Raw genomic sequence first — 24,002 nt, 5'->3', positions numbered from 1 at the left:
GCTCATTTTGAACATTTTTATTATCAATCTTGATACAATCACCAAGAATACAGACTCCCGGGGGGGGGGAGAAAAAAAATAGACTTCAAGTGCACCAGCCTTTTAATTTACCTCATTATTTTGCAGGATATCTTTCCATCTAATCTGCTTCTCCAGAAGCTCCCTCTACCTCTCTCAGTGCTTGTGTGCACATGCGTTTTAGGCAGGGCTGCCCAAGGAACACCTAATTTTAAGCATCCAGGGAGATGCTCGGGCCCAGTGCTGAGCACAAAGCTGAGGCTCACCTCTCCTGTGTCCCGCAGTGCATCCCCACTGCACAGAAACCTGCTTGAGTCAAAAAAAGATGCATCACAGAGAGTGATTTATTTGTGTGTGATTATTGCAGCAAGGTCTCGGGTTAATTGATGTATTGGATCATGTATGATAAGTGTATCCAGGGAGTTTTCACATCACAGACAGATTTATAGAGAGGGACCTCCTCTGGTTCCTTTCTTTGCCTCAATACCCAGCAAGCGGCCAAGGAATATTGGGGAACTAATGCCACAACAGAGGGAAAAAGATTGCTGTACAAGCTATTTAAACATTTTATTTCACCAGTGCACCAATTAAATATTCCCTGTCTGAAGAGACCACGGATTAAAGCAATAGCGAGGCTGAAAAAAATAATCTCTTTGGAGATCTGTCTATGGACCAATCTTTTTCTCTCAAAAGATCAAGGAAAATATATGAAAATGAAAAAAATAAAAGACATCTTAAAAGTAAACTTTAGGGCTATCTGAATAATTTCTCCCTTCCTTGTCTGCACTCCCTTTCATGAGCTGCTTTTACATTCCCTGGCACCTTCTCCCTTGCAGCCCGTTTGCATTGCCTAATTAAAGGAGCTGGCAGCAGCCCTGCAGCCAGCTGCCTCCTGCCCTCCATGCCACCTGCAGGAAGCCATTCAGTGCTGACCCAAGCTCTCAGGCCTGGGAGAAATCAGCCTGGACAGCCCCAGCTCCCACTGGGAGCAAGCCCACAGCCACACACCATGGAAGTCCATGTTGGCCTGTGCCAGGCCAGGAGAAACCATCAAGTTTCCTCGGAGCAAGCCCAGAGCTTCCACCGAGCCTCAGGGAGCTGCTCTGATTCCCAGCAGGTTCCTTCTCATGAGGCAAGGACCAAAACAAGGAGTTCTTCTCCCAGAATAACTCCAGGTAGTGGTGAAGGCACCTCCTGGTGCCAGCAAATCCTCGCTGATGTGGTTTCTGTGCTGGGACAAATCCTGCCGTACTCCCACCCCGTGTCCGACACCAGAAACACCACCACATGCTCTGCAGGGTCTGTGCCTGCTGGGCATCCCCATAAGCAAAGCAGCTCACTGTGTCAAAGAGAGGGAAATGGACAAGATCAGAAAATAAGGAGACCGAGTATTATTCTTCCCAGCTTAAATCCCCCCAATGGCTGTGCCAAGACCTACTTCCAGCACCTCCCTCTTTATTTGGGTAAGTGGAAGGTTTAAAAGAGAAAGTTTTCCTTGGCAAATATGCATTGGCAGTGGAATTGGAGCAGTTAAATATTAAATATACCCAGCCCAGACAAAGGGGAAAGGCTGTTCCTAATTACGAATGCAAGGATTTTTCTGTTCCATGATTTCTGATGTTGCTTGGGCCCGAGATTTAACCCAGAAAGAGGGGAAAGGGGCAGGGGGGGAACCAAATGCACACTCGTGGCAATGTCTGGTTGCCATCTCTGAACCCCTCAGCACCTCCAGCACCACAGCGTCCTCAGGCTTCACATCCCATGGCATTTTCAGGGCTTGAACCATTTCAAGTTATTCATGATGACTCCCAAAATGTGCCTCAGAGCCCATTTCTCTGCCAGATGGGGTCGTTCCCAAGCATGCAGAGCCCTCACCATGGGGCACGGCCCTGCCCGCTCGCCCCTCCGCATGCTGAAATGAGCAGAAGTCCCAAGCAGGGAAAGAATTCGAGCTAAATTTAAACAAGGGACTTGAGCAGGCTATCTGTAAATCTGAACATCTTACTTCAAGAAGATTTTATCATTTATCTTTTGTGGCCCTGGACACCAGGTGTGTGAGATGCTGGGCTCTCATTTAGTATTTATGGCACTTGCCATGAACAAGTGAGAATTTACTTTCCACTAAAGAGGCTTTAGAAAAGTTACCCCAACATCATGCTGTAGCGAATGTTTCATGGAAGAATCCCAGTTGGGTCTATACACTGTATTGATAAGCTCTACGCTGTATTTCACTACAAGGTATTTTTGCAGTATTTCTTAGTGAAAAACAGTAGACACTGCAACACTGCCCCTTGCAAACAATAAAAAACATAATTCATTAACAAATCTAAACAAAAATAAAAATAGAGCCAGAAAAAAACCACAAATGTGCTCAACACTGAAGAACAAAACAAATAGGAACTGTTTGTTACCTAATAAAGGAACTGGAAAAGAAGGTCTTTGATGGTAAGGGAGGACGATTTGCTCTCATGGACCAGTGAACATCCAAATATATACAAGCTGTTCGCAGCAGACTGATTGCAGTTAGGCCATAATGCTATTGTACATGCTCTAAAAAAAAAAAAGATGGGGTGAAAACACACCACAGAGAGGTACTTCAGAAATAGATCATGGTCTATTCATTAACAGATTATTTTAGTGAAATCTATTTTTCCCTTCTCTTTATTGCCATGTTTTCTTTTATGTTAATTTTGCCTCTGTTTAAAGTTGAATTCCTTGATCTGCAACATCTTCAGCTTTAATTTTTTTCTCTTACCAGTGAAATGAATTCAAATCATTTGCATTTATTGCAGAGAACATACAGCCTCATCTGTAGCCTTTAGCCTGACTGAATTGCTTTTCTGCTTCACAAGGCACACAGTGGAAGCTGGAGCATGCCCCTTCGCCACTCTGCTACAGCCAGAAATAATCTAGTTGGCACTTCCCTGTTTCTGTAATATTTATCATATTGATCATATATAAAATAGATAAGCAAAATTATATTATTGGATGCAACGATCTGATGAATCTATGGACCAAATCAGTCACTTGGCATGAACTTATAAAAAAGCCGCTTGCTTTGAACCATTTCCAAAGTCAATTTTCCTTACAAAGATGTTTCTCATCAACCTAAGCACCCAGGAGAGAGAACGTATCCTTCATTAGACATCCTTTGAAACTAGGTGCATTATATACAGGTACTATGGCAAATCTAACCTCTTTAGAAGTATACGCTTCCATTTCTTTAATTAACTTTAAAATCTTTTAAAAATGACATTTGTTTTATGGATTTAGCTTAGAGAGACCTGAAATACTCAGAATCATAACACATGAAAACAGAGCTGGCTTGAGTAAATGCGTAAAAGCTATGGATATAAATAGAGAATTCACACAGCCTGTCTCCCATTCCCATTCAGGAACAACGTTCTCCTGCAGTCCTGTATGGCAAATGAATACCTGCTGGAGCCAGGGGAGACCCAGAGTCAGACAAGGTGAAAACCAACCTCACAAACCAAGTCACTAAAGCCTAGAGCTTGTTCCCGGATGTTCTCAGCAGCTCTAATGCCCCAGGTACTCCCCTTCTTCACCACCTTCCAGCTCCACCATCTCTTCCTCGGTGAAACCGGCCCTGGAGCAGAGAACAGGAGAACCTCTAGGAGAGGTTTAAACCTCACACACACCCTGAGAACACGGATGGCCAGGGAAACCCGAGGTGGCAGTAGGTCCCCAAAGAGAAAACGCATTTAAGCATGTCCTTATGTGTAAGCACAGGCATACTGTGATCTCCAGCAGATGCTCCACAGCCTTGGTAGCTAGAGATGGACTCGAGCTCATGCCAGAGAGCATTGCAAAGAGGACCAACAAGGAGACATGAGAAGACCGAGGCTCACTGAGGTGGGTGATGACCGCCCGGAGACCCGCCGGCCCCCGGCACGCACCCAGCAGCTGCTGCCACCCACGGGCAGTGCCAGGCTGGCACCGCCGTGCCCGAGTCTCGTCGCGGATTTAGCAGCAGCAGCAGATGCTGCTGCAGTCAGATGGAAACAACACAAGGAACTTTCCACATGGCGTCTAGTCAAAGAAAAAAACAGAGCTGCTAGAGGCTGGCTGGGGATACAGGGTGAAATTAACCGCGGAGTGCAGCAGCAGCTATTTTAGGTCAAGCTCGCGCTGCTGCAGTGCCATGCATCCATGGTCCCAAAGCCCTTCGGGTGCAGCACTAGAGCCAAGGGCTGTTGTATCTCTTTCATCAACAAAGCAGAGAATGACTGAGATGGTGAAGTGACAGCAGGAGGGGGTGCAGACAGGAGAAATCTGACTCTTGGCAATAATCTCATTGCATATTCTGTACTTGTGATCTGTCTAATGCTGTAGGATTCGTATATCCTATAAGTTCCAAGTTGACAAATTTAGAAGTAGCATTTACAATACCTCAAGTGGCAATATCTTGGTCTTAATCCTTCTTTATCTGTCCCTGCAACCTGCAGTATCAGGCAGCAAACCATGCCAGAGCCATCACAGTGTCACTGGGATCCTAACCCTCGTCCCCAGCCGGTGCGCAGACAAATTCCGCTGATGCCCTCATTTCTCTTCTATCACCCACACGAACAAGAAGAATTCTGTGAGAAGTTGGCACGACTGCAGAAAGATGCAAAGTTATTGATTTCGGTATCAGATGTACACAACAGATGTAATTAAACAACACACAGGCCACGTACTTGTTGTCTGCCCTTGGGTTAATTCCAGTTGTGAATAAACTGCAGACAGACAGACCGCTCCACCAGTTGTGACTGCAGCCTCATGGAGTAGGAATAAATTAATCAAGCTTACCTCTCCTTGCTAGAAAGCCAATCAGGCTAGCTTTTCAAAGTGTAACTGCAATAAACCCTACATAAAAAAAGGGAAGAAATACAGCTGGGACTTGCACATAGGCTTTTTAACAGCTGTTTGTAAATACATCTAATAATTCATCCTGTCAACATGCTCACTTTTCCATTACAAGGAAATATTCATAAATGGTATTCCCAGTGCTGAAGGATCCATTTCCTTAATGAAATACAGATAGTTTACTTTACAAAGTCTAATTGCCTGAAGAATGGGTGTCAGGTTTCTTTATTCAACTTGTGGTACTGAAATCCTTCCAGCTCACGTGTACAACACGTAAAGAAGTTAATGGAGCTTTTACAGCAGTGGCTTAGTAGCTAAGCCACCTTTAAGCAATAATCCCAGCAAATATAGATGGAGATGCTGGACTCGCCTGCCTTCTAGGCATTTAGATGTTAAGTAATATGAAATTCAGTCCTACTAATTGATGGAATATGGAAATTCTATAGGGAACACCTACAGCACTGAAATCAAGTCATTGATTACATTTCTTAGGTAAGAACCTCTGCAGCAGGACTGTGCAGCAAGAGATGCTGAACTGAAAAGGGAATAAACTGGAGAAGTCATCAGGGCACGTGGGGATGGGATGCATTGTACGGGTTACAAGGGCTGTAGCGTCAAAAATCCCAGGGGAGGCCCAGCACAGACCTGAAGGTCTGATTTAGCAGAAGACCCATCGCACACCAGACTTGCCCACTGCAAAGCTCATTTCTATGAGCTTTTCTGGCTAATGCGGTGCTCAGGGTGCGCATCTTCCCCAAGACGGGAATGGTAAGCTATACGCACACACTGCTAATGATCTAATCTGACCCCAAACAAATGGAGAGACATTTAAATCAAAGCCTGAAATACAGCACTGAGCCAATAGCGGTGGTGTGATTTTTGGAGACATTCAAAAATGTTATTAAAGCTAAACAAATTCATTTAAGCATGATCTCTCTCCTTCTGTATGCTAATACGGAAAATGGAAAGTAGCCTAGAAAATATAGTATGCTCTTGACAGCAGGCAGGTTAGCTGGATGCCAATACTTAAACACGATCCATCATTTCTAAGGGGAGCCTGAGTGTGTGTAAGCATGTCACAGCAGCTTTACATTACTGCAGCTTTTCCTGTTCTGTAAAATTAAACCAAATACTTACCACTAATTCAGCCTGTGAAGTGTGTGATGGGAGCATGAGTACCGCAGATCCCCCATTAAAATGAAATATTATGCATTGGGTATGCAGCTGCCACTCAGGTATGCTACAAACCCGGGTCTGACCACAGCACATCCTGGGACTGCTCACACCCCTCTGGCTGCACTCCGTTAAGTTTTTAGATCACAGATTTTGCTCCACGATCTTCCCACTACTACCAGAAGAAAAATACATTTTTTTCTTTCACAAGGGTTTCCCCCATCAGCATATCCCGCAGGTAGGTTTGGCACAGGGGATGTTCCTCCTCCAGCAAATAAGCATCCACACACTGGAAACGCCGTGCTCCCAGCCCCTGCAGTCCTGCTCCCTGCTGGAGGGGTCGGGGGTCCTGCAGGCGCTTTGCTGAGGGCTCGAAGCCTCTGCAGGAAAAGCAGCCAGAGGAGTGTGTATGACCCAGCATGGCAGCTGTACAGGGAACAGAGGTCTGTTTGGCTTCCCTTCCGTCTGACTGCAGCAAAGCAGCAGCTGATCTCATGTGAAAGAGCCAGGATTTGAACAAGATCTCAGACAATAAAAAGGGCAGAGCAGAGGACCCCGCAGGAGGAAGACTGATGCGGTTATATCCCCAGATGCTTAAACGGAGACATTTTCTGGTGCTTCAGATCTTAAGGTCAGAGGAGCACAGATAACTGAATCCCCTTGTAAACCTCGGCAGGTGACTGACCCTGGTGCAGCCCCTCTCTGAAGGGGACAGATCATTTTTCTATGGGCCCTCACTGAAGCACATAGCAAAGCAAGGCTTCAGCCTCATGAACAACCAGCTTGGAGAGGCTGGCTCCGCACAGCTTCCCAGAATTGGGATTTGGGGATCTTCCCAGGATCTGGCAGAGCTGTCCAGGAGCACGTCTGTCCTGCAGCCCAGGATGTTCCAGCTGCAACCCCATGCACAGCATCCAGCTCAAACATTTTCAGGACAGAAGAGTTGTTTGCACAACCAGCACAGGAGGCAACCTTGGCTGAAGGGACCAAGCAATCCCCGCCACCGGCTGCAGGGACAGACACTGGCTGCTCAGCCTCACAGCAACGGTTTGCACAGAGCAGTTTGGGTCTGGGAGGCAGATAGAAAAAAAGTGTGTTTCTTTTTTTGAGGGGCCACCCCAAGAGCCACCTGCAGCTGGTGGTTTGGGTGTGCCCAGCTGCCCGAGAACCGCCTGCTGCAGCTCCGCTCACCTCTTGGCACTAGGTGGCTGAGCCCCAGTGCCTGGGGTCATGCCATGGATATAGTGTGCGCGGTTTGTTTTGTTTCTGATAAGAAAACCAAACTATTTCCCCATCATCCTGCTCTTACCCTTTTGTCCCATTCTGTCATGCTAAAGTGAAACAAAATTGCAGAAATAAAGCACATCTGGTGATTTACACAGCGTGAAAAACCAACAAGCATTCTCCAGCCTGGGCTCCTAGACCATCACACAATGCAGCCACAAAAATAAACACATGCTAATGCCTGAATGGGTGAGAGCATTTGACATGATGGATTTTTAAGCCAAGCAGCATCTGCTAACATAAATCCCGCAGAGCCCCTCTGCGCACAGGCCCGTGGAGGTGGGCTCCAGGCCCCCCAGCACCCCCAGCCCTGTGCCCCCATCCCCAGAGGCAGGCACCAAAACCCCAGGGACTCCCCACCCAGAGCACAGCCCCCCGATTTGGATAAACACAGACACTGGTTTGGGGCATCACTCTGGTGCTCAGGCTCATTCTGAGGCAGCAGACAAAGGGCTGGAATAACAGACTAATCATTTTTCTCTTCATTAGGTGGCAACTAAAGCTTGTTTAGGTTTACACAGTGAATTAGTAAATCCCTTTAAGTATCCGAGCACTTTTGTTGACCTATTCCCAAATTTCAATCTCTGCTAAAGGCAAACACTGCAATTTCCAGAGGAACCTTTTCATCCATTTTTCATGTGGCTCACTTTCTTCAAAGGCAGAGTGGGGCTGCATGTGAGAAGGAAAAACTAATATTTCACTTTCATTCTGTTGCATTTTAATATTGAAGTTTGGCACCTGGCTGCACGCTGCCCCAGTTTGCCACAGAAGATACCCGGAGTCGGTGGGTAACTGAGATGACTCCGGTGCAGAAGAGAACAGAACCTGGTTAACTCTCCAGTTAACTGGATTAAGGGCTATTCAACCCCCCCCCCTTTTTTAATTAAAATCAAGCATACTATTTGATCCTTCCCATGCCATCAAACAGTTGCCCCATTTGAACAAAGCAGGTGGTTAATTAAGGAGCTATTTGTTTGACCAAGCTATACTCATTGGGGAAAAAAGAACGGGCCAAACTGGAATGTTTAGAGTGGCAACCCCTAATATTTATGTAATTTACCTTAAATTCTTCTGGACTCTAGCAGGGCTAACAGATGACTAGGCTCCACAAGGAAAGGGCTCATCTACAATAAAGCAAAGATAATGCTAGCAGCGAGTGTTATCTTTTTGGCTCTGCCTCCACATGACTTATTGTTCAGTCTGAGCAAATCTCACCTTGGTGGCACGATATCGCATCAGAACATGGCTGTGGCAAGCACACCACCCAACAGAAGATCCTTACAGCGCTGATTGACAACGCAGCCAGCAAGCAACATGTAGGTGGCCCTGCTTGGTGGTCCCAGTTACAGCTACCCCACCAGTGCCTCCTGGAATGGGCCCTCACACAGCCCTGCCGGTCTCTGCAGGGCTGGAAGGGTTTCTGCCCCCCAAGAATCTGCCCCTGGAGCAGCACAAATGCTAATTTAATGAAAAGGGTGAAAAAGTTCACAGCTTGCTTGTGATTTTGCATCACTCACTACCTCCTGGGGAGGCATGGGGAGCACAGGCATCACCCTGTGCCTCTGCAGCTGAAGGGTTCTCACGGTTTGGGTACCTCGTCTTCCTTCATTCGGTGCAAACCCTGAAAGCACCTTTGGAAGAGCTGATGCTGCCCTGGTGCAAAGCCTCCTGCACATCACCAGGGGATGTGTCAGACTCCTGCAGCTTTGCCAGCATCTTTCCACTTCCATCTTAGAAAGCTGGGCATCCTCATCCAGCCAGTGTTTGACCTCTCCAAGGGGCTCAGCCCCAAGAGGACACAAGCTAATTACAGTTTTGGCCAACCCGCAATTTTCCCCTAATATGGCTTTATTAATCTTGCACAGACTTCCAGTCGTGGGTAGTGTGTCAGTGTGGGAGGATATCTTCCCGCAGATAAGCTATTTCATCATTAAAAAAATTAACTTTGTTCCTGACTTGTGTAAGAGCTTAGATTAATGTCCTATCTTTTCAGTGCAAGAGCCTCAATTTAAATCCTTTCCTGTTAAGCTTGATCAAGAAAGGATCCGGCCTGGTCCCAGCACAGAAATTAGTCTGTACAGTCTGCATTGTTAAAAATTAATTTTACCTGATGGCTTCTCAAAGCTGAGTGAAAGGCAGCCAGGAGTCAGCAAGGCCCCTCGCTTCTCTCCCCACCCTCCTCTGCTCTCACTTCACTTCTCTCCTCACCTTTGTTACTTCTCATTTCTGTTTCTTTCTTTTAAAATGTTTTGCTTTTAATTAAACCTGTAAGCAGATACAAATAAACATGAAGAATTGAAAGAAGCTTAGAGTGTGTATGAGATCAGATAAATGAACAGAACATCGCATATCTACAGAGCCCATCACACCGTAATGAATTCAGCAGGGTTATGCTGCATGCAGGTTTTCACATTGGGGTTTTTTTCATGGCACAAATTTGTTACCTCCTTTCTCCCTTAGAGAGCCTCGTTGACTTCAACTCTGAGCAAAATAAATCTTATTTGACCTGAGAGTTGTTTTCACCTTTCTGCAGAATTTATTTCCCCTGCCTTTCTGATCAGCATCTCCACACACTCCAAGCACGCGGCTGAGAGCCCACGTCCTTGTTTTTTATTGCTGTCTTCATCACCAGCATCTGACTTACGATGGGCCAAGAGCAACTTCTCCATTCTCATCCTCAGCTTGTTCTCTTGTAAAATGACTTCTAATTAATAAGTGCCAGTATGTCAGCTTGAGATCCTCAGATGGAAGGCAGTAAAGACCTATAAGGTGTCATTAATTTAAAATTAGTTTGTGACATTTCTTTAACTTTATAACCATCTATCCATTCACCAATCCATCTCTACACAATTTTACATCATGATCATTGACCAAAATATCCTAGAGGCTGTTACATTTTGTTGTGGTTTAACCCGGCCAGCAGCTAAACACCACACAGCCGTTCGCTCACCTTCCCCCCTCCCTCTCTGGGATGGGGGAGAGAAACAGGAAAGTGAAGCCTGTGAGTTGAGATAAAGACAGTTTATTAAGACAGGAAAATAATAACAACAATAATAATAACAATGATAATAGTATTACTAATAATAATGTGTACGAAACAAGTGATGCACAATGCAATTGCTCACCACCCGCTGACCGATGCCCAGTCTATCCCCGAGCAGCTGGCCCCCCACCCCGGCTAGCCACCCCTATATATTGTTCAGCATGACATCGGATGGTATGGAATACCCCTTTGGCCAGTTTGGGTCAGCTGTCCTGGGTCTGTCCCCTCCCAGCTCCTGCTGCACCCCCAGCCTGCCTGCTGGCAGGACAGAGCAAGAAGCTGAAAAGTCCTTGGCTTGGTGTAAGCACTGCTCTACAACAATTAAAACATCAGCATGTTATCAGCGCTCTTCTCATCCTAATCCAAAACATAGCACCCTGCCAGCTACTAGGAGGAAAATTAACTCTGTCCTAACCGAAACCAGGACAATTTTAAGCCTTTTTCATTTCTCTTTGTGGATGCTCTGATTTCAGAGATGGAAAAGACATTTGCTGGACAGTGAGCTGACTCATTGTCAGGTGAGAGGTGCTGTAACAACACAGCAGTCTTCAATTTTTTTTTCAGAAGGTGCATCTCTTTCACAAATCAGTTTTGAGGCAGGACATGAAAGATCTCATGAGCTGCCCTCCATCCTTCCACCACCTTTAGCAGCAATGTGGGGCAAGCCCCCAGGCAGCTGTGAGCAACAAGGAACCTGCTGCTCTCATGTCTGCACACTGAGGGCTCTCCTCAGGGGGTTCATCTCAGCTTCTCCAGAAAGAAAACAAGGTGGGGGGAGTCAGGTGCTGCTGTTGACATTCAGAGGTTGCATAAATCTGCACAACATAAACCTGCACAGCAGGAAACACCCAGAGCACTTGCACTTGCTCCATGCAGCACTGACAGCACCGCCTCTTTCACCCTATCCCTCCTTCCAATCCCCGCTATTCTGTCTCACAATTCCCTCTATCCCTTCTCCCCTCTATTCCTTCCTCCTCCAGTTCAAGTGCCCATGAACAATTTTTGCTCCTTGCCAATTTTGGAGATCAAGTTCCCCGGCCAAATCCTGGGGAGAGAAGGAAATGGGAAATGCACCCAGCAGGGAGGTGGCAGCGCAGATCAGAAGACAAGTCACTCACAGCCTGATGCCAGCACCTGCCACATCGCCCTCTCATGCTTGACCCTATCTCATCTTCAGAATTTGAAGCAACTTAAGACCATGTAGTATAAATGTATGCCTAATCTCATTACACTAATAATTCATAGGTCTTGATCTGCTGGAGTTTCACAGATAAGTGGCAAGACTTTACAGAAGTGCTCATCATCTATAAGGAGTTGCATTTGGAAGGTGGCCTTCCAGCAGCAGCAGCTGCTCTTAACCCATGCCACTGGGCTTCATGCTTTTAGATGTCCCATTTTAAAATACCCTTGGCCTAAATTAGCAATCAGAGCACCTGGGTTTGTGCTGGTGAGAGCTGCATGCAGCTGTGCAGGGTCAAACCCAGAGCTTCCTTAGGATGCTCCGAAGGGTTTTGCTCACACTTTGTAGGGCATTTTCTTCCCCAGGTCTCCATTTTAACTTTTTTTCAGGAAACAGATGATTACCACATTAAAAATTGCCTACCTCAAAAAAGTAGTGATTTTTATACCATCTCCTAATTTCTGTGCTGAAAACCAGGCAAAAATTCTCCGGCATGCAGCAGAAGCCTGGCTTTGGGATGAGGCACTTGAGAGGACTGCTTTGTAACTAGCTAATTACTGCTGGTCAGAGGTTTTTATTACTGTAATTATAGAAAAACACCTTAAGCCATTCAGGAAATGGGAGTGTATCAATTTAAAAGACTGAAACAAAACAAAGACATGTACTAGACATACCTAGAGAGACTTCTTCTGAAAGAAAACACCTCCCCTGGGGCACCTCTCAGTTGCAGTCACGAGATACAACCCGTTTGCACTGGAGGAGGGTGCCCCTGGGCTGGCTGCCCACCAAACACCTTCCTGACATGGGTGCCCTGCTCAGCCCAGCAGCTGGAAGCATTCAGAGCTGCTCACACAAGCCCAGGCAGGATGGCCATGGGCTGGCACCACCTGGGTCCACACTCCTGCAGCCAAGTCTGACCCAGGGGGCTGCCGTGTGGTTTGCCCAACACACTCATCAGATTTCTTTGTTGGTTTACAGAAGCACAAGCCAAATCCTTCTCTAACATTAGGACACACATGTAGTACACCTGGTGTCTTGGAACTGCTGGGCAGATTGGGTGAAATCTCAGCTAATGCAAGTCACCAAAGTGGCCAGATCCACGGTGATTCACATTGCCTGGAGATCTGGGGACTTTGTCTGACTTGGAACCAGATAAATATTGAACAAACAGCTCCGGAATTGTCCCAGTAGGTGGGAATTATATCACATCCAAGCTCATAAAAATGTAGATAATTGGAAAGCTACTTGATTTTTTTTCCATTTTAGTTTTCTGGTCCTAGCCCTGGCTGTCTTTCAAATGCCTTTGGCTAGCTTGATGCATGTGTCTGTGCATGTACGTCCACTTCCCACACGAGCCATACAAATCCCAAGTTGTGGAAACATGCAAATGCAAACAAAAGCAGTAAATCTACCCAAAGAAACAATTAAAAACTAATGTTATTATCCACCATTAAAACTGGGTAAGACTCAGAAATGAAGGAGAAATTGCTTTGCATTAGTTTCTCTGCATGTCATCCTGCTCCTAGCAGGGCTTTAATAATACGCATACTTATTTGAATAGCTTGCTGATCACACTCATCAATCCTAAAATGCAGACTCCTGCCAGAAGAATTTATAACCCTTTTAATATGATCTGACACAGGAACACTCTCAGATTCAGGCGAGGTGGAACAGGTGGCGGTGCCCTGGGTAGAGGCATCCACTGCCACTCCAGCTCCTGGGACACACAGGCCTCTCCAGACAGGACAGGGAGCAAGAGCCAGAGCCCCCAAACCCCAAAATGTTCCCTTGGCTTTTGGGGTCTTCAGCCAGATCACATTCAGGCTGGGTCTCCGCAGCTGCCCACACCATGGCCCTGGGTTTTGGCTTTTGAGTGCTCCCTGTTTTCCTGGTGAGGGCTTCAGAGGCAGCAGAACACTTTCAGGCTCTGAATACTACTGGGAAATAGATCAAAATCTTTGCTCTTAAAAATTTAGTTCCTTCTTAAATGATGTCAGTATCCTACAAAAATATGGGAGAACGACTACAGATTTAAAAAGAAAGGAGTGGTTGCGTATAAACCTGGAAGGAGTCCCCAGCTCCATCAATAGCATAAACATTATATCACCTCATCACATACAGCCAGAATTACTTGTCCCCATTGGCTTTTTTTCCCCCCGCCTTCTTAATCCTTTTCTGCAGCTTTACTGTGTGTTTTTCCCTAAACTTTGTTATTTCTGGGGGCTTAACTTGAGGTCTCAGTCAGGTTTTAAAGGCCTTAATACTTTTTGTGCTTGTAATTCCTAGAAACCACTAAATGACACTAAAGTTATCCTGACTCTGGAGGAGATTTGCAGGGGTAATTTCGGCATTTGTAGGTGCACCAGATCTCAGTCATGTCTCCAAATAGATATCCAAAGGAATCTCAAACCCCAGATTATTTATCTGTGCTAAGTTTCTGCACCAAGCTGGGGTGCGAACACCTAAAGACAGGGCAGCAGCTGAAGGAGCTGCCCCTGAACCTGGTGAAGTCAGTAAGATCACTTTGAGCCTTTGTCACTCAGCACATACTGCAGCAGCACTGCCTGAGGAGCATCGCCCAGGAAGGTGCCTGGTTGCATGTCCAGCCAGGTGCTATTAAGTAACCCCACTTCCAGCTCCCTGCAGAAGGTGCAGCAGGGTCCTGCTCAATCCAGCACATGCCTGTTTTTAAATCCTGAAGGACCAGTGGCTTGTGCACACTCAGCAGCAGCTGAGATTGAACAGTGATAATGGCAACAAAGAGCAACACAGAACAAAGCACTCAGGTCATCAAGCACACTTAGTTATTCCTCAGGTGTTGCTTATTTTTTAATAATTTATGAAGATGCTCCAAGCAATGCTGGTGGTGCCCAATAGCCTATTTCACAGCATGGCTGGCATCCAGGTCTCTCAAGGACAGTGCTGTCTCCTCTTTCAGTTCTGCTCAGGAGTGGGAAGAGACAATTGTTTTTCCTGATAACTTATGAGCTAAATGAAATTTGTTTTTCATGTGCAATAAAGTTGCCAATGGTGTGCAATTTGCATTTTAGTGAGCTGTGTGTGCTGATGGGGACTTTGAAGTGTTCACAGAGCCAAAATAACAACAGCTATTTGTCACTTCAACCCCTTCTAAAGAAAGAATCTACGAGGAAATTTTAAATACATCACCAACAGATCATGCGTCTGGCATTTGGTCCCCTTGTTTGGGCTTAGAGCAATCCACAAACTGTTAAGAGACATCCCCCATTTTGGAGCTTGTGGAGAGGCTCAAGCAAGGTTACATTGGTGGGAGAAACAAAGAATTTTTGCCTTTTTGTGCTACTGGATGACCTGGGCCTGAAGCTGAACCAAGGCTGTAACACAGCCTGTGCTCTGCAGCCACAGCCAGCACTGCTGTGCAAGGTCCCTGCCCACCCCTGCCTCCTGAAACCACCTCCATTTCATTTGCAAACTGATTTCATGATGGAGCAGAAATGCCAATCAATTGTACAGCCATCAGCACACGAGCATCCCCAATCTGCATTAGCCAGCCGGGCAGCTTTCCAGAGCATCATCTACAACACATGAATTATTACCCAAACATTACTGCTGTCAGCACATTCCTCTCTATACAACTTCCTATTATTATTTTTTTGGCGGACAACCCTGAAATTTTAAACAGCTCAATCTTGCTAAAGTAATGCGACTGCCTACTGCCTCCAGGATGAACTTTTCATAAAAATCAACAGTAATCCTTCTACTGAGAATAGCAGCAAAAGCCCCAAACAATCCTTGCATTTTTTTCTTTGTTTTGTTTCTGGTATCTTCAGCAGCTCTGACTTCCATTCTAATTTGCAGTAACAGCCTTTTATTTGTCTTGCAAAGGGGAAAAGAGACTTAAGGGATCCTTAAGCTTCAGTGACAGAGTACGAAGCTGCGTATAAATCAGGACAGAGAAGGCAGGGTCAGCAAGTGCTGCTGCTTGCATTTGAGCTCATTAAGAAAAACGTGCACTAAGTACCATTTGCTTTGAAACTTTGTGCTACCGTGATTCATTCAGAGAACACAGGAGTCCAAGAAGCACTAGAAATGGTCTTAAAAACCCTGAAAAAAAGGTTGGTAAATTACTTTGCCATTAATACTCCTCTCAGCAAGGAACTGCAAAAAAAAAAAGGTTGGAGTGAAAACTTTCATGCTGTGCTGCAAGCACCAGGCACCAGTCCCTGTGAGCCCTGCCTTGTGCGCAGGGTTTGGCAGACACCTGCCATATCCCAACCTGAGACATGACCGATAAGCACAGTATTTCAGTTAATACCATGTATATAAACAAAATAGAGCTTGAGAGCTTCTCACTACCACTACCACAACCAGACCTCAGGCATCCCCAGCCCTCTGGGAAGGATCATTCCTTCCCATCTCTTATTTATTTGAAAGGAAGAATTACGGAAGAAACGTGAAAGTTGTCTCTGCATAGAGATGAAGGTATAGATCTTGCTGTAATTACATGAATCAAAGCCTTCATTTAGTTTCAATAAGCAAATTACCTTGATAACTTATGGAAAACATGCATCTGTATCTCTTCCAGGTCCTGAGTGGCATATGTGCTCTTATATAATTAATAGATTGCACATTTTTTTAATCAATCGTGGTTGGATTTACAATGCAAACTTTTAGCATAACAAAAATACAACTGATTATCCAAAAATATTTATTCAAGATTAAAAACATGTAACAGATGAATATTTTAATAAATATTAAATATTTATGTCTTCTTTCCAAAGCTCCCATAACTGGGCTTTTAATTAACTTACCATAAAAAATTTATAGAGCCAGGTAAAATTTAGAAGTTACAATGTAATACTGTATCTAAGCTCCAGGTATTCCCTTCTTTCTGGTACCAGTGTGCAGCAGGAAGAGCTCCAGTGATGCCAGGGAGATTGCAACAGCCTGAGCAGGTCCTGCTGCCGGCCAGGGATGGACATGGACATGCTCCCAGCCTCTTCCACAGCCACTGGTGAATTACAGGGACACTTTTTATATTTGCATTTCCCTACTGCATGGGAACACCAGCTGAAACCAGGAGGAACTATTAATAGGGAAAGATGCACACCCTTAGGAAAAGAGACCTGAGAACCAAAACCTGCCCAGGGAAGGAGCCCACCAGCCCCATGCATCCACCCAGTGTCACAAGAGGACACGGGGGCACACCTGGCTTTTGACAGCCCTGCAACAGCTTCTGGCAGCAGCAGCCGGTGCAGGGGGACACCAGCCAGAGCCCAGCTCCATGCCCAGGACCACGAGGAGGCAGCTCCATGGTGCTGAGCTCTGCTTGGCAGCTCCGTGATGCAGCCCTCACCACTCATGCCTGGATTTCTCCAGCAAGCTGCGAGGAAGCAGAAGTCCCCTTCCTGCAGGTCACCCCAGAGGAGCCCTGCTGAGCAGCCGGACTCATGGGACCCACAGCAGCTCCGTCTTTCCCTCTTCAGCTTGGTGGCAAGGACCGAAAATGCCAAAGCCTGTTATTTTGAGGAAATTGTGCTGCTGGAAGCCCTCGGTAGCTTTTGTAATCACCTCCCCGTGCCACGAAGCTAAGCCAGCTCTGCAGCAGGAGGTGGCCGCAGCCATGAGAGCTGCTTCAGGCGTGCTGGGTAACAGCAGCGACTGGCACAGGGAGGGAATGGGCTGGAGAACTGGTTCATAGACCTGCAGCCAGGGTTTCAGCATCTTCCATCAGCTTTAGCACTCACTGGAGCTCATGTGACAGTTTGGGAAAAGACAGCATTCCTCATTGCCTTGTATTTTAAAATTCCTGTCATCTGTTAGAGCAATGCAGCATCCAAGTGCCTGTAACAAAACCCCCAGAAAATCCCAGAGACTCCAAGGGAGTATGTTGGCTCCAGTAAAGGAACATGGATGAACCCCTGGGGCTAGCCACCACGTAACTGAGATCTTTTTGCCAAATGAGCATTGGGATAAATCCCCAATTGTGTTGCCTAACCCACAGCCTGGCTGCCAGGCCATACCACTGCCTGCAGAGAAAAGCAGCAGCTGCACAAAGCCCAGCTCTAGTTCCGTGACCTCCAGAAGCTCCTCCAGCTTTCCCCCATGGGACCACAGCTAAACATTATGTCAGCCTTCTGCAAATGGGAGAACACAGGGCTTGGGATTTTGGGCCATTTGCAGGAGCACCTGGTAGTGTTGCACAAGCTGTTTGTCTCCACTGACTTTCCTCCATGGAAGCACCACTCTTTTTACACCCACATCCTTGCCCTACGAGGGGGTTCAGGATGCTCAGTTCTGTACATACAAGTGCTGTATTTATGGAGCAGGAGGTCAGTACCAGGAGGCAGCACCACACTCGCCTCGCCCAGCTCCCCGCTCAAGTCAGGGCAAGCGGCCAGGCTGCGAGGGGGCAGCGCTCGGGGCCATGTCAGGAGCCAGAGCCGGAGCCTCCTGAGGTGCAGGCAGGGCTGGAAAAGGTTGGGAGGCACTGCTCCAAGTGCTGCTCCCCCCACTGCTTCCCCAGTGGGGATAACCCTCAGTTAATTGTTCCTCCTTAATTACCTCTTCTCAGAATAAAATGAAGTGTGTTTTACCCAGCAGCGATCAGAAGCTTTGAGGAGAGAAACATTGCCACCTCACATAGTTTGGATTTCAATGAGACAGACATTTTAGGAACACAACATCTCTCTGGCTGAAGATGATGGATATCTAACACTGTCATGAAACCTTTCTTTTAAAGTGCTACCTCATAGAAAGACATTTGTACAGGGGAAAGAGTTACTACCAGATCCAGAGGGTGCCAGCACCTGGAAATCTCCCACTTGTTCCAGTGTGAGCACACCTGGGCCCTTTGCAGTGCTGCTATTTGCACAGCAGCCTTCAAAAACATAGGCAAATCCTGAGTCTGCTAAACACAGGCCCTTAAAACAGGGAAGGAGCCGAAAACAGGTAAATTAGAACTGCCTCCTGCAAAGAGCAGCGGTTATTGTGGAGCAATGACCAGGACGGTCTGTGCTCCCTTCTTGCTTCGGAAGGCCTCATCTCAGACCTAGTGCACTTGCAGAAAACACACTAAGCTTCCATGCCACAGGAAGGTGGGTGTTCAGGAGGTGCTGCCACATTGAAGTAGTGCCATCAGAGCAAGCCCTGCCTCCCCAGAGCCCCGCATGCCATGGCACCACCATCACTGCAGGGCAGCAGCCAGGACTGAAGGCTGGGAGAGCTCCTCCTCAGCCCTCCCCTCAGCTCCCATCACTGCTGCCCACGGGCTCAGCACAGGAAGGCAAAGCACAGTTTGAATGCATCATCTTGACTGTGGCTAACACTGATTTTATGATATACTTAACACCCCATCCAATAGCTATTAGTTCTACTGTCAGGCATACCATGTATGCGATCCATCTTTCTTCTCAGACATGCCACGCATCCACTCAAATGACACTGCATTACAGCATCCTTTGTGAGTTTTTTTTTAAAGCACTAACATTAAAGCTTTTTTCTTTTTGTTTGTTATTAACATCACATTTTCTTTAATCAGGACTGGTCCATGGTTCCTGTTCTGATAGCGGCCTCCTTCATCCTGTCTAGTGGTACCAACAGGACAACAGCAGCATCAGCAAGTGCACCCCAATTTCAGAGTTAGCCTGCCTTGCACAACCATTCCCAGAGAGGAGGTGTTGGGAAAGCAGGATCTAGCAAATGGGCATGCAAAGATTTTCCTACCACAGGTCTAAATAAAGTAACTTACAGCAGGAACCACGCTGGTTCTGTTTACATGCAAAAGCATTCAAAGTGGTACAGATGTCCAAAGCCCAGTCTCAGATCCCGTTAAACTTCAGGGCTGCCAGCCAGAACATGGCCACATCAAAAGCTTCCATAAATTATTGCAAAAACATTAACAGAATGGTTCTTAAAAAAAGTTTGGTCTCTCTGAAAACAGTCTTAAGAGACATGAAATTTTACTCGAGCTGCCAGTCTCTCAATCTATCTTCAATTAGTAGAAGGCCATGCAATAACCAGCAACACAGTGTTTAGACAACACACATCATAGGAGGGAGTGTTTATGATCTGCATTTATTTTGTTGTCCCACCTGAGTTTGTTTCCACTGCCGAGCTGCTCTACCATTGCCTGCATCAAAACACCCTGAGCACACACTAAGTGCCACTATACCTGTATGTTGTTGCACAGTCTTGTTTGTGGATTCACACTTATGCACTACAGATGCACCAAGCTGCTTCAAAATCTTTCTGCACAGAGGATGGTAGAGCAAGCTTTCTACGGACCAAGCACTTGGATAGAATATTAAACTAAATAATAGCAATTAATTAGGCTTGCGTAAAGCTATTAACCTTCAAATCCCTATAGAAATAAGTAATGCTCAAATCCTCTGGGATGCACATGATATTACCCCATTCCATGGAGGAGGAAGCTGAGATCCAGAGCAGCAAAATGATTTTTGCCCAGGGCAACGCTGCAGTTCAGGAAGGGGGGCTGCAACCATTTCCAGCTCCACAGCCCACACTGCTGCTTTTAAACCACACTTGGGTGGACAGATATAAGTGATACCTACAAACACACGTGTCTCAAACCCCATCTTTAAGTGATTATTATAGCCTGACACACTATGTTTACAGATTAGTATTTGCACCATATAAAAGTGAGATATCCTGGGAAGGGTGATCCCTGTCATGTTTTTCTTCTCTAACACACACACAGACACACCCCCAGCCCTGTGCAGCTGGTCACAGTATGCTCTCCCCATCTCCTCCTTAGTGTTAGCATTGCACATATACATCACAGATCTTAATATTCCCCTAAGCACTCTTCCCAAATGCCTTTCTCAAATTCTATAGGCACAAAAAGCTGGGCATCACCTTAAGCTGCAAAGTCTCTCCAGGGTGTTACATCCTCAGTAGCAATACATCTTGCAGATTTTTGCATACTATCTCTAAGATTCAGCCTTCTGCAGGGCACACAGCTAACCTTCTCCAGGTTTTCATCATCTTGTGGCCTAATTATTGCAACCACCACAAAATTCTCATCCTTCTTTGGAGCATTAGTAGGTTTTGCTTGCCTCACCCTTTCCCACTGGCTCATCCCCCCTAAGTGCCTCAAACAAGCTGCTTTAGTTTTCAGAGCTCTTCATAGTCCATCCTCCCTTCCTCACCTCTTGTTCAGCTGCTGTTTCCCTGCTTGGCTCAGAATGCCATGCTTCAGCACACATTTATCATGGTAAAAGCTGCCCATAAATACCCACAGAGCCACTTCAGTGGTTTCCTTCAAACCTCATCTCAAAACTTGCTTGCTGCAGTGTATGAAAAAGGCTCAAAAACAATTAGTCTGCCTGTGTCCTAAAACCATTAATTTTAATGTTGGCTCACACAGTCATTTTCTAGACTATTTCTGCACTTATCTTTGCACAGATTATAAGCATACTTATAATTAAATTATGCCATTGGCCATCCTCTAGTTTGGATTTTGCGCAGCACTTATTAGCACAACAGTACTCCAGCCTGTGACTGGGTTCCCCCTGCACTATTACATTAAATGGTAAATTAATAACAACACTCCCAAAGGCTTACAGTTTCCTGGGGTTGGATTGTCCCTCCAGTGACACTAATGAATTCAGGGGTGGGCCCTCGTGCTGCTGCTTACATGGAAATTACAGCTCCCAGCTGCCTCCCTCCCATAATGGGGCAGGAGAGCAGCACTTGGCTGGGGTACTTCATTTGCCTTTTGTGGTGTCTCAATTCCCACCAGGAACAATGGTTCTGTCATCAGACAGTCTGTTCGAACCTACCACAAAGACCCTGTAATTAGTTGGCTTGGTGGCTTCCAGAAGAAAGGAGATACAAAACGCAGCTCAGGACATCTGAGCAATGGGAAGACCCCGCTCGGAAAATCCTTGCTCTTTGGGGGTGCAAGATATTCCGCTTCACTGTAATGAAAGTCCTCTTGTCCAACATCCTCCAACAATCTGCCTTTAATGGGGTTACTATTGCAGAGGTAAAGCATTTTATATGGAACCAGGTTTACATTATCCTGCTATTTGGAGATCTAGCTTGCAATGCTGTTCAAATCCTTTAATCCATAAATAGGATTCCAGCCAGAGCTGGGCTGCCTTCCAAAACTGTAATCTCCAGTATATGAATTATTACAAAAAGATTAGGGTGTTTCAAGTAATAACATTTCAAATAAATCAGCTTTCATGGAGGAACAACAAACTAATATCAGAAATAACAATATAAAGACATTTATATAGCCACTTGCTGGAATAACTTCACTAACCAGAGGGATTCTTTTCTCATCTGCATCATTTCCTTTGAGCAATGTCCCTTCACATTTGTCCCTTCACCACGGGCCCTGCTGCAGAGCATACAAGGTGCTGTCATACATCTGCCCCTCAGAACCACCAATTTGCTGTTATCCAGAGACAGAGACACGTCCGTGCTCCTGCAGATGATTTTGTTCCCTCCAAGCCTCGAGCTTTACATAATGCTGCAACGAGGATGGACAGATAATCCCAAAGTCAGAAACATTTCTCTAACTCCCTTTTAATAATGATGAGCCCTGAGTTCAATTACTTTCCTAGTGCATTTGCAAAGCCCTCCCTTCCACATACACAACACACAGATGCAGGTAGGGGGAGTTAAATAGTTATCCCTTCTCTTCTATTTGCTGCTGTTGCTCTGGGAATTGCTACTGTACAAGTTTTTCCCTCCTAAGTAGTTACACTGTCATCAAAACCTGCCTGCAAGTATCTCAGTAGCTCCATATTAAAACCCTTCCATTGCAAGCCTAGAAAAACTAACAACAATGAAACAGCCAAACACTTTTCTCCTTTTTGCTTCCTTGGGCAGCAATGCAAACAATCCATAAACACACAAAACACAGACCTTTCTACGAGCCTGTAATTTTTACTGCTGTGCATTAAGGTGGAGAGCAACTCTCCAGTTAGAGACTGTCAGTACACTCAGACACAACCAGCATTATTTTTCCTCTGGGATTCATCTTTCAGCCATTTCAAATCGAGCTGAAACTTTGACATGCAGACAGTCAGCTCAAAGAAAAATTATTATTATTCCCAGAAAACTAAATAAATCAGGTCAAACTTGTGACCAGCTTTCCCACCCATGGCACATAAAAATCCCCAGTGACTTCCCTCCTCCCCTTTCCAGCCACTTCTCAGCATTGCCAATGTTAAACACAGCCTGAATGCTGCTTAATATCGATCAGGGGCCCTCAGAGCAGGGAGGCAGTAGGGCACATTGCCCTGGGGAGGGCTCCAGGTAGCAAATCCCCAGGGCAGGACCTGCACAGGTCCCACTTCACCTGGAACACTGCTCTGAACACAACCCATGACCAGGGCTCTCCGCTCCCACCTGAGGAGCCAGGCCCAGCACCCAGCTCCTCTGCCCTGCAAGGGGCACCTGGCAGGGAACACAGCAAGTTAGGAAAGGAAACTAACAGGGGGGAAAAAAAGACTGCACACCATCTGCATCAATCACAACCAGCTCCTACCATTCAGGGGCTTACAGCATGGATCCCCCCATTACTTCTCATACCTGCTTTTGGTTGAAGGAGGCATGCTGCCACAACCTGCTCTTGAGCAAACCTCAAGCAAGTCTCCATTTCTTCTTTCAATATCATTTCTCATGCATGATCTCACCAGGAAACCCAGCAAGAGTTCCCAAACAGAGCTAAGGGGAAGGCTTGGCCTTTATAGGATGCTGGCAGGGGGTCTCCCTGCAGGACGAGGGGACTCTTCCCAGCTGGGCTCACTGCTGAGGGCACACACCTGGGGAGCTCCCCCAGCTGCACTTTGTTAACTCTTCCTTGGCAAGCTTACGGGTCTATCCCTTCCCTGGGGTGCTCAGGCTGTTGATGCCATTGCAACATGGTTGTTATTTCATGGACCATGGCCACTGCAGCCCTCAGAGCCCTGTCCCACCTAGAGCATCCTGCTTCGTGCAGCGCTGGCACCCAGCCCCTGCTTCCCCCTCTGCAGAGAAAACAGCCAGAGTTGTCCTTGGTGAATGGGAATAATATTGTTTTACTGGATTTGCCAGCAATTTTAATGCCTATCATTACGCGCTGATTGAACCAGATTAAACAAAAACCACCTTGCTCGGTTTCTCCTTACTGCTGCAGCCTGTTTCCACCAGACTTAGACTGCTCAAGGAGTCAGCGAGGCTTTTATGCATATATTACACTCGGATATGGCATTTGGCAAAACTAATAACAACATCTGACAAACTTCATTGTATTAAATAGAAGGTTGAAAATTCTTTTAACCTGCAATGCATGCAGGAGCTAGCTGCACAGAAACAACAGAAAATAGCACAGATTGCTGTGAAATAATTTGCTATTCATTTAGCTGTCAGGTGTACTTTTGAACACAAGTTCTAGTGCAAATCAGCTTTAATAAATAGATACTTAAAATACGCTTTGTACTA

The 24,002-nt window shown here is 46.1% G+C and overlaps 1 long non-coding RNA gene across 1 annotated transcript; it reads right to left on the bottom strand.

The window, feature by feature from the left end:
• Window positions 1-78: 78 nt before the first annotated feature.
• On the bottom strand, window positions 79-23,513 carry LOC121059131. Its single transcript, XR_005814442.1, has 3 exons — window positions 23,112-23,513; window positions 2,430-2,568; window positions 79-1,357 (listed from the first exon to the last, which is right to left on the bottom strand). It is a non-coding gene; the product is annotated as an uncharacterized LOC121059131 (long non-coding RNA).
• Between the last annotated feature and the right edge of the window lie 489 nt (window positions 23,514-24,002).

The sequence above is a fragment of the Cygnus olor genome, chromosome 24 (assembly GCF_009769625.2).
Source record: "Cygnus olor isolate bCygOlo1 chromosome 24, bCygOlo1.pri.v2, whole genome shotgun sequence".
NCBI classification, from domain to species: domain Eukaryota; kingdom Metazoa; phylum Chordata; class Aves; order Anseriformes; family Anatidae; genus Cygnus; species Cygnus olor.
Note: the sequence above shows the minus strand (reverse complement) of the source record. Positions and strands in the feature narration are given on the sequence as shown.